The following is a 9,988-nucleotide window of genomic DNA, read 5'->3' on the forward strand; positions in this document are numbered from 1 at the left end:
AATGTGGTTGAACTAAAACAACGTTATTAATCTATTCAATGCGACATTTGTTTACGACGAAATGTGATTTAATAAAGACTTTAGCGTAATAATCGTTTAACTAAAATAACTGAGAGAATAACTTTGTTCAGTTTAACACTATAGAGTTATGTAATGCTTTTCTAGGGTTTCAAATTGCATAAACTATAATTTCTTGTCCATAACTTATTTAATTTAAAAAGTTATTAAATGACTACTGTTTATGGTTAACTACTAATAACGTAATGTTTGGTTCAGTTTTAGAATTTAATTTTCTATGCGATCGCTAATAAAATGTTATTTTAGTTAAAGCCCTTTTTAAGTACTACAAAACATTAAACTACGTAATGTTTGAAAAATCACGCAATGGCAACCAAATGTGTAATCGTTATGACGAAGTCTGGATTAGCAAAAGACCTCTGCAACATTAGAGCGTGCGATTACAGTTAGTCTGTATAGAGGTGGTCAGCGCCTTCAATTTGAAGGTAAGCAATTAGGCTAGGAATCGTATCGTGACTCGCCTACAACATGTAGTTTCCAATAACTGAGTTTTCACCATGACTATCAGTAAATTAGAGGGGCAGGTTAGAAATTGGCTGGTAAGAATCTTAGGACTGACTATTTCTTAATGGTTTAGTGAGGAGTGTTAAAGTACAAAACTGGTCTTATTCTAACGACCATCACCGTTTTAGCAATGATTGGGAATATGTCGACGTCTACATAAATGTTATTGCCAATCCTACGCAGTGGGCGAAGCCGCAACGGGCATGCTAGATACTAGACTTTTTTAGGTCAGGACAAGCAATATTTTAGTAAATAAATACTAATTTAAGAGGAGTATATATTTTACATAAATTTGCTCCATCACCTATTATACTTACTCTTTGGTACAAATCACTGGCACCACTGGAAAACAAGAAACCATGGAACACTTAATTCTAGAATGGCATAGAAATGAATATTTTAGAAACCAATTCTTAATAGAGAATAATCAATATTTAAATAAAATTATACATATAATTAAATTCAAGAATACTAATTTTCAAGAAGTTTATAGAGAAATAGTTATAGTTTAAATAAGATAGCCACAAAATCACATTTAAAGACTAACACACACCACAAATAAACAGCTGCCTGACCCTCTTGGCCCTCCATTAATACAAGTTGTACTGTATGTACATCCTAATTTGTGACTAATCTAAAATGTAAAGATACGAGTGTAACTAGCACAATTAAATAGATCTAATCAAATTTAAATTCAGAAGTAATGTAACTTAAATTATCTGTTTCATATAACTGTAAAACAAAAGAACCAATATTCCAAAATTCCAAAAAATAATAATCCAAAATTCGGGTCACAAGGCTCATCACCTGTGAGGGATCTTGCTATCGGCATTCTAAACGAGTGAGGTGTTGTTATGTCTGGTGTGTTTGTTTGGGCTATGGAATTTACAGATTTTTCGTGCATTAAAAGGGCTAATCGTTCCTGTACTAGTCTAAAACTAGCTGTAGGAGGGAGGTTTAACATTTCTCGAATGCTTACTTCCTCATGTTGTATATGACCGTCAACATGAGAGGCACTAATCGGTCCTAATGCTGAGGAAACTACATTGGTCGCGAGGTTTTGTCCGTATGACAATAATTCTGTTCTTAGTGGAAGAGGTTCAGGAGGTGTTTTTCCAGAACCTAAGAAAAGTTACAAGTCGCTTTCGTAGTTCAGCCACATTACCATCCGGATTCAGATTAAATTTTCTCAACTCTTCCTGAAGGTCGTTCTTTTGTAGTTTATAAATCCAGCCCACACGAGGATCATTCTCCGAAGGGGAAGGAAGCATAATTTGGGGGATTGGGAATAGTTGTAGGAGGGATCGGTAGGCCCATTGTAGTAGCAGTAGTACTAGTAGTAGTGGTGGTGGTAATAGTAGCAGTAGGCGTAGTAGTAATCCGTGCGGACTGTAGGGGGACAAAGTTTTGGTAATGTACCAAGAGAAGCCTGTGGTGTCGTAACCCGAGTTGAAGTCGTAGTAGTCGTAGTTGTTTTTCGTTTGTTTGTGTCCCCTTGTCCATCATTTCCGTTTACATACATGAAGAATAAAATTTGATAAGGGCGGAGAAAGAGGTTTAGTAAGTACATCATTATTGTACGTATCAAATTTTCTTAAACAAAAAAAGAAGAAAAAAAATTAAAATGTGGTATTTTTATATAGATAAACAAAAAAGGTTACCGTAGTTTAAACCTCCTCTTGTATTCGTTTTTGAAAGTTTCTGAAATGAAATGAAACAAACTAAAGACTCTTTTCGTACGAAAATTAATGTTTTAATCAACAAACAAAATAAAATGATAAACATATTCTGGTAAGAAAATATAACTAAAAACAAATTGCAATCTGTATAACCAAAAAAAAATTATTTAACAAAACTAAAATTTACACTAAAATATATTACGGGCACAGTCTTTCACAATACATATAATTGCTAGAAAACAAAATCAGATCTCGCTTTACTAATAAAAATAAACAAAAATCGAACTCGAAAATATATAAAATCTCTAAGGGAAGGATTATTAGACACGCCGGGTACAGAGAGAGTGGCAGTCTTACAAGGAAGAATTTGGGATAGAAAGGTGATTTGTTGTAGGAAATACTAGTCTACTAAAGCAACTCTTGGCGCCAAAACAATAAACACATCGGGCAACCAAGAAATCATACAATAAAACAGATTAGTCGAAAGGAAACTATGGGCACACTACGGGGCAACACAGGGATCTAGTGTGCCTCCAAGGAAGAGTAACGCCTTCAGATCCTTCGTATGGGCTCGGCCTACGTCTTTTCCTTGGAGATCTCGAAGTTCGAATATATTCCATCCTATTTTTTTATATAGGATGTATGGTCCTTCAAACTTTGGTGCCAATTTTCCTGCTATATTCTCAGCCGCTGAGGAAAGTGTATGGCTGCGCCTCAAAACTTGTTGGCCTATTACAAAACTGTTATCTCTTCTTCTGAGATTTATAGTAATGAGCTTGGCGAGTGGTGTGCTTTTTCCATGTTTAGCCTTACATTTTTCCCTTATTTTTTAGCATGAAGTTCATTCGAGATTCATGTATATCGATTTCGCTAGGTTTAACAGCACCTTGAGTGGCATTCTCTAATACCTGACCGTAGATACAGTTTGGAGTTTTAAGTTCTCTGCCAAAAATTGAGCATGGCCGGAGTAAATTTTGTTGATTCGCTACAACATGTATTCAACGCAAATCTAAATTCATTTAAATGTTGATCCCAACTACGATGATCATTTCGCACGAACTGAGAAATCATAGTTTTTAATACGCGGTTCGTTCGCTCTGTTGGATTACTCTGCGGACTATAAGGTGCGGTTGTTTTGTGAATTATTCCCCAATCACTTGTAAGTTTTTTGGAAGATTTTCGAGAGGTACTGCGTTCCGTTATCTGTCAGTACTACTTCTGGAGCACCATATCGCATCAATATAAGGTCTTCGAACTTTTCTGCCACCTTCTTAGCAAGTTGCTGATGGTAATGCTACAATTTCTACCCATTTGTAAAGGTATCTTGGAACACCAGGATAAATCTGTTTTCCTTTACGAGATCGAGGTAAAGGTCCCATCAGATCGCTGGTTACTGTGAACCAAGGTCCTTGGGGGCGTCTGAAATGCATTTTCCCCACCGGTTTACATTGTTCCATCTCTGGCAAGTGTCGCAATTTCTTACATATTTTCGAATATCGTTTTCTCCATCAGGCCAAAAAGTATCTGGCGCTGATTTTCTGGATCGTTTTGTTTACACCTAAATGGCCAGCTGTTGTGCTGTCATGATTTTCTCTCAGTACATCGGATTTTTAGAGAATCTGGTACGGCAAAGTTTCCAATTTGTTTTTGGGTCGGTAGATGATTTATCGATTTTTCGGTATAGTTTATTTCCTCGAATGGTGTAATCTGCATATTTATTCGGACTTGCAGATACCTTCCGAAGCATTTCGAGTGCCAATCGGGCATAAGTTCGCCTGAAGCTTTTTCTAGCCTTGGTTCCTTGGTTTTTGAGCGATAGTTGCCTCCGAGAGTTATTCGAACTCTCGTTGGCGGTGCTACAAACCAACGGTTGAACCGACTACAGGGATCACAGCTTGACGTGTCGATCGGATACCGGGAGAGTGCGTCTGCTACTCGGTTCAGGACTCCCCTGCGGTATTGGACTTCGAAGTCATGTTGCTGTAGTTCCAGCATCCAGCGAGCAAGTCTTCCAGATGGTTTCTCCAAACTCATCAAACCACTTTAAAGCTTGATGGTCAGTTATTGCAATAAAACTTGTACCCTTCGAGGTACGGATGAAATTTTTGAACGGCCCATACCAGAGCTAGGCATTCTTTCTCGGTTACGGAAAATTTCTTTTCATTCTCGTGTAAAAGTCGACTCGCATATGCAATAACCTTCTCCCGCTTGCCAATTAGTTTGGGTAAGCGAAGCCCCTAAAACCTTCATTGGAGGCATCCACGTGGACCGTAAAAGTTTCCTTGAAGTCAGGGCAGGCTAAGACCGGTGCGGTAGAAAGTTTTGCTTTAAGGGAATTGAATGCTCGTTCTTGAGAATCTGTCCATTCCCATCTATTCCCCTTTTCTTAAGAGTTTCGTCAATGGCTTAGATATGTTTGCAAAGTTTTCGATAAATCGTCTGTACCAAGACGCAAGTCCCAAGAAACTCCGTACTTGTTTTACAGTTTTAGGTGCTGGAAAATCTACAATTGATTTAACCTTTTCTGGATCCGTCTGGATTCCTTTCTCGTTTATTACGTGGCCAAGGTATTTCAAACTCCTTTTTACAAAAGTTACATTTTTCCATATTTGGTAATAATCCTGCATTTCTAAGGCGTTCAAACACTTCTTTCAGAAGTTTTAAAATGTTCTTCGAAAGTTCGGGATACCAGCACCAAATCGTCTAAATAGGCAAAAGCGTAAGGCTCAAACTCAGGTCCTATCACTTGGTCTAGCAATCTCTGAAAGGTAGCCGGAGCAGAGTGTAAGCAAATGGCATGACCTTGAATTGGAATAACCCTCTGCCGGGAACGGTGAAAGCCGTAATTGGTCTACTTGTTAACTTTCGAGAGGTACCTGCCAATAGCCATCCTTTAGGTCGATCGTGGATATATAGCAAGCATTTCTCAGTTTGTCGAGTATCGCACTTATTTGGGGAAGGGGATATGCATCCTTCTCACTGACCGCATTAACTCGCCTTAAGTCGATGCAACACCTTACTTTTCCATTCGATTTCTTAACCAGCATTAGTGGAGAGCTCCAAGGACTAGATGATGGTTCAATGATGCCTGACTCCAGCATCTTGTCAACTTCTTTGTCAATGATCGCCTGCATTGCCGGGTTGCGATAATAATACCTCTGTTTAATGGGTGTATCAGTTTTAAAGGCGAATTTTATGTTCCACTAATTTCGTGCGACCAATAAAACCATCGAACAAATTCAACTGATAATCAAGGAATTCTTTCAGTTTTTTACTTTCTACTTCTGTTAGTGTCATAACGGCATCAGTATGAATAGTCTTTGAATTATCGCATCTAGTCACTGTTTCTGCAGTACTTTCATGAGAAGTGATATCGATAAGTTTTAAAGGCGTTATGACGTCCATACCCAAAATCATCGGCGTAGTTAAGCCTGGTAGAAACAGGGCACGTACCTTAGTTGTAATATCGGCTATTTCGCAGTTAAATTCGAAGGCCTGAGATATCTGGCTATTTGTTGCTATCGGCCATATTAACATTAACATTTACGTTCTTAGGCCTAACGCCTAACTGTAATAGATGATGAGCTTACTCTTTCCCCTATAATAGTCACCATCGATCCCGTGTCAAGCAGTGCACAAAAGGTAGTTTCTTGAATCTTAATGGATACAAATGGTCTAGGATCGTTCGATTTAACTTCTGCACAGCTGCTTTTGTTAAATTCTTTTATTTGGTTGAGCCACTTGGGCCATTCGATTGAGGTGATTTGTTGCCCCAGAGTCCCGGGACACCTCTGACGCTCCGGGCTCCGGAAATGTTTCCCTGCCTGCAAGGACACTGGACGGTTCGAACTCCTACTTTCTTACAAGTTAAAACAGCGAATGGTTTTAGGGAGAGGACACTGGTGATATTTATGCCCTTTAGTTTCGCAATTCCAACAAATAGGAATGGCAGTCGTTGTATCTGTAGTAAGATGCCTTGGCTGAGTAGTGTTAGTCGGGACAGTTGTAGAGGGCTCGAACCTTCGCTTATCGGGATAAAGATTTGGGTTTATCGTGATACAGTTCTGGCTTATCTATCATCTGAACTGGGTATGACTTAAAAACTCTACGTTTTGAGTCGTATGCCGTCTCAGGTACCATGGATTGAGGCCGGGATTTGGAGGAGGTCGGTAACTATTCTTCTCTCGCAAATAACTTTCATAAACCTTCGGCAAGATGAATTAATTCACTAATCGAGTGAAAACTTTCCCTTCTGATCGTTAATTTGTATTCAGGTCTCATGTTTGAATATAATCGGTTTAGTGTTTGGTTTACAGAGAAGCCACCACGTCGTCGAATTAGAGTCGTAAGGGCTACAATAAATTTTCGCATTGGCTCACTCTCGCCCTGAGTTCTTCGAGTTATTTCCTCATCCAAGTTACGTCGGTAATCTGGAGGAAGATACTGCTCTTCGAAGCTGATTATAAAGTCGTCATAGTTTGTCCAAAATGACTTATTATTTCGGTACCAGAAAAGAGCGTTTCCCTTAAAAAAGTTCCGGTAGTGCTTTTAGTAGCCGATCGGGAGGTATTTCATAAGATTCGGCAAGTTCATTGACGCTCAATGGAAAGAGACTGGGTCTCCATCCCCATCGAATCTCCAATTCCATTTCCGAACTTGATTGCAGATATGAGAGATATCCGGTTGTCTAAGTTCAGATGTAGGCCTGCTTGCCATGTTAGCGTCACTGTCCAATCCAAAATTCGGGTCACAAGGCTCATCACCTGTGAGGGATCTTGCTATCGGCATTCTAAACGAGTGAGGTGTTGTTATGTTTGGTGTGTTTGTTTGGGCTATGGAATTTACAGATTTTTCGTGCATTAAAAGGGCTAATCGTTCCTGTACTAGTCTAAAACTAGCTGTAGGAGGGAGGTTTAACATTTCTCGAATGCTAACTTCCTCATGTTGTATATGACCGTCAACATGAGAGGCACTAATCGGTCCTAATGCTGAGGAAACTACATTGGTCGCGAGGTTTTGTCCGTATGACAATAATTCTGTTCTTAGTGGAAGAGGTTCAGGAGGTGTTTTTCCAGACCTAAGAAAAGTTACAAGTCGCTTTCGTAGTTCAGCCACATTACCATCCGGATTCAGATTAAATTTTCTCAACTCTTCCTGAAGGTCGTTCTTTTGTAGTTTATAAATCCAGCCCACACGAGGATCATTCTCCGAAGGGGAAGGAAGCATAATTTGGGGATTGGGAATAGTTGTAGGAGGGATCGGTAGGCCCATTGTAGTAGCAGTAGTACTAGTAGTAGTGGTGGTGGTAATAGTAGCAGTAGGCGTAGTAGTAATCGGTGCGACTGTAGGGGGACAAAGTTTTTGGTAATGTTACCAAGAGAAGCCTGTGGTGTCGTAACCCGAGTTGAAGTCGTAGTAGTCGTAGTTGTTTTTCGTTTGTTTGTGTCCCCCTTGTCCATCATTTCCGTTTACATACATGAAGAATAAAATTTGATAAGGGCGGAGAAAGAGGTTTAGTAAGTACATCATTATTGTACGTATCAAATTTTCTTAAACAAAAAGTTATTGTAAAAACTTTAACAATTTTTTTAGTCGTAAATTGTAAAGTATATTCACAAAAAAGTGTAAAGTAAATCGTAAAAGTTCGTAGATTAACGTATATTACTGTCCCTGTTCGGGCGCCACTTTGCGATGTTATTTTCGGGGCAAGCGAAAATATTCGCAACTTGCCAGATAGCCAGTCGAGCTGGGTTAGAAAAATTCCAGGGTTCGAGAATTTCATATAACTATTATTTATTGTTAGGAGTCGAATCAGAGGGCCCTGCGGAAGAAAATTGATACTTCCAAAATAACGTTGGGGCTTACTTCATCACGTCAACTCCAATAATATTTTGAAGACGTAAAAAATAAAAAATAATCTTGCTCAGAAAAATAAAAATGTCTTGTTCTAGGAAAGTTATTGTTCAAGCGAGTTCGATTTTAGAAAACAACTATATTTTTTTTTTGATACGTCGGTCAGTGAGGAATTACAAGTAAGCTGAGTAGTCTCCACTGATAACTTGGTCGGGTAGTCGTATACAGTAATTATTGTAAGAGCCCGGGGTTGGAATAATTAATCGGTTAAATAATGATGGTTAGTAGAAGCAAAATACAAAATCAAAGCAAAATATGAATAGCAATGGCAAACAAAAGCAATATTTAAATAACACCAATAGCAAATATACAATCTTACAAATTAAAGATTAGCCATGCACCAATATCACAGTGCAACTACTATATACATAAAGCAAGCACTAACCATTTAAAAAAAAAAATATTTCTACGGGATGCAAAAAGCTAGATGAAATGATAACATAAAAATAGACTAAACTATATTTATTCTGTAAGCAATTGTATAGCTCCAAAAATAAAATATCGAGTTTACTTTCTTCAGGCATATAATTTTGGGAAAAGAAAAACAAAATAATCACTTATAACACACCATGCAGAATTACCCTACCATATGCAAGCTAAGATAAAGGTAAATGATTTAAACCATGCAATAAGGCTACTAAGCTAAGTAAATTACTATAAATATTAGGGCTCTATGAATATCAAAGAAAAATTGAACACTCACCCTATCTGCACAGTTCACCAGAAAAAATAAACTAAAAATATCGTTAAATAAATATTTTGATGGAGGTTATCGGGGTGAGGGTGTCAGGACGTTCGCAAAAAAATAAAAAGAAAGGGTTGCGAGTCCCGAAATAGATAAAGGAGAAAAAATAAAAATAATCACTTACAAAAATATAAATAATTAATAAAATGAAAATTAGATTGAACTTCAATAAGAAAGAAAAATATTTCCGAGTAGATTAGAGATTCGCCATGAAGTGTGATAATAATCAGACAACAGAATGATGGTCGAGAAAACTTTATACCTAATATAAAAATTTACATCGATTGAACATAAGATTTAGTTTATAAGGAAGGGTCGGTGGGAAGAAAGTATTTATAAAAGGAAGTCGTGGGTATAGGATGCCAGTACTATCGCCGGAAGAAAGCAGTGGTAAGGGCGAGTCCCGACTGTTATAGTTTTTTTTTCGGGTAGGTGATAATCGGTAGGAAAGTTCGTAAAGGAAACTCGGGATGAGGTGTCAGATCGATCGCCAGGAAAAGAAATGCGAGATCTGAAAAATTTAGAAAGGAAAAATTTTAACACAGTAATTAAAATTTAGTCGAAATGACAAAAAAAAATAATCTGAGTAATTGAAATTCTAAATATAAGTTAAATTGAAGAAAAGAATAACTTTAGTATTCAAGTTGAAAAAGTAATTAAAAGTTTCAGTAAATTGAGAAAGTCAAATATATTCTATTTAAATTTAAATGATACCCTTAAATATCAAATAAAATTATTAAGAGTATATTTAAAATCAAACAATTATCTTAATCAAAATAAATCTATAACCATCAAACATTACTAATATATTTCAGATCGATTAAGTTTCATAAATGACAAATAAAATATTAAATTCTGTTTCACATAAAAAAATTTGGAAGAATTGTTGATGGCGGAGATAAAAAACTTTAGTAAGGAACAGGGTCGTTGTTCCTTACCTGGTGCTGGATATCGGCGGCGGGCGTCGAGTCGCGATGTAGTCGTTCAGCGAGCGGGGGTCGGGGGAAGGGGTCGACGAAGTAGTGGTGAGCAGCGGTCGTCGGCGGTGTCGCGGTCACTGGCTGTCTCT

The sequence above is a fragment of the Homalodisca vitripennis genome, chromosome 7 (genome assembly GCF_021130785.1).
Source record: "Homalodisca vitripennis isolate AUS2020 chromosome 7, UT_GWSS_2.1, whole genome shotgun sequence".
Lineage (NCBI taxonomy): Eukaryota > Metazoa > Arthropoda > Insecta > Hemiptera > Cicadellidae > Homalodisca > Homalodisca vitripennis.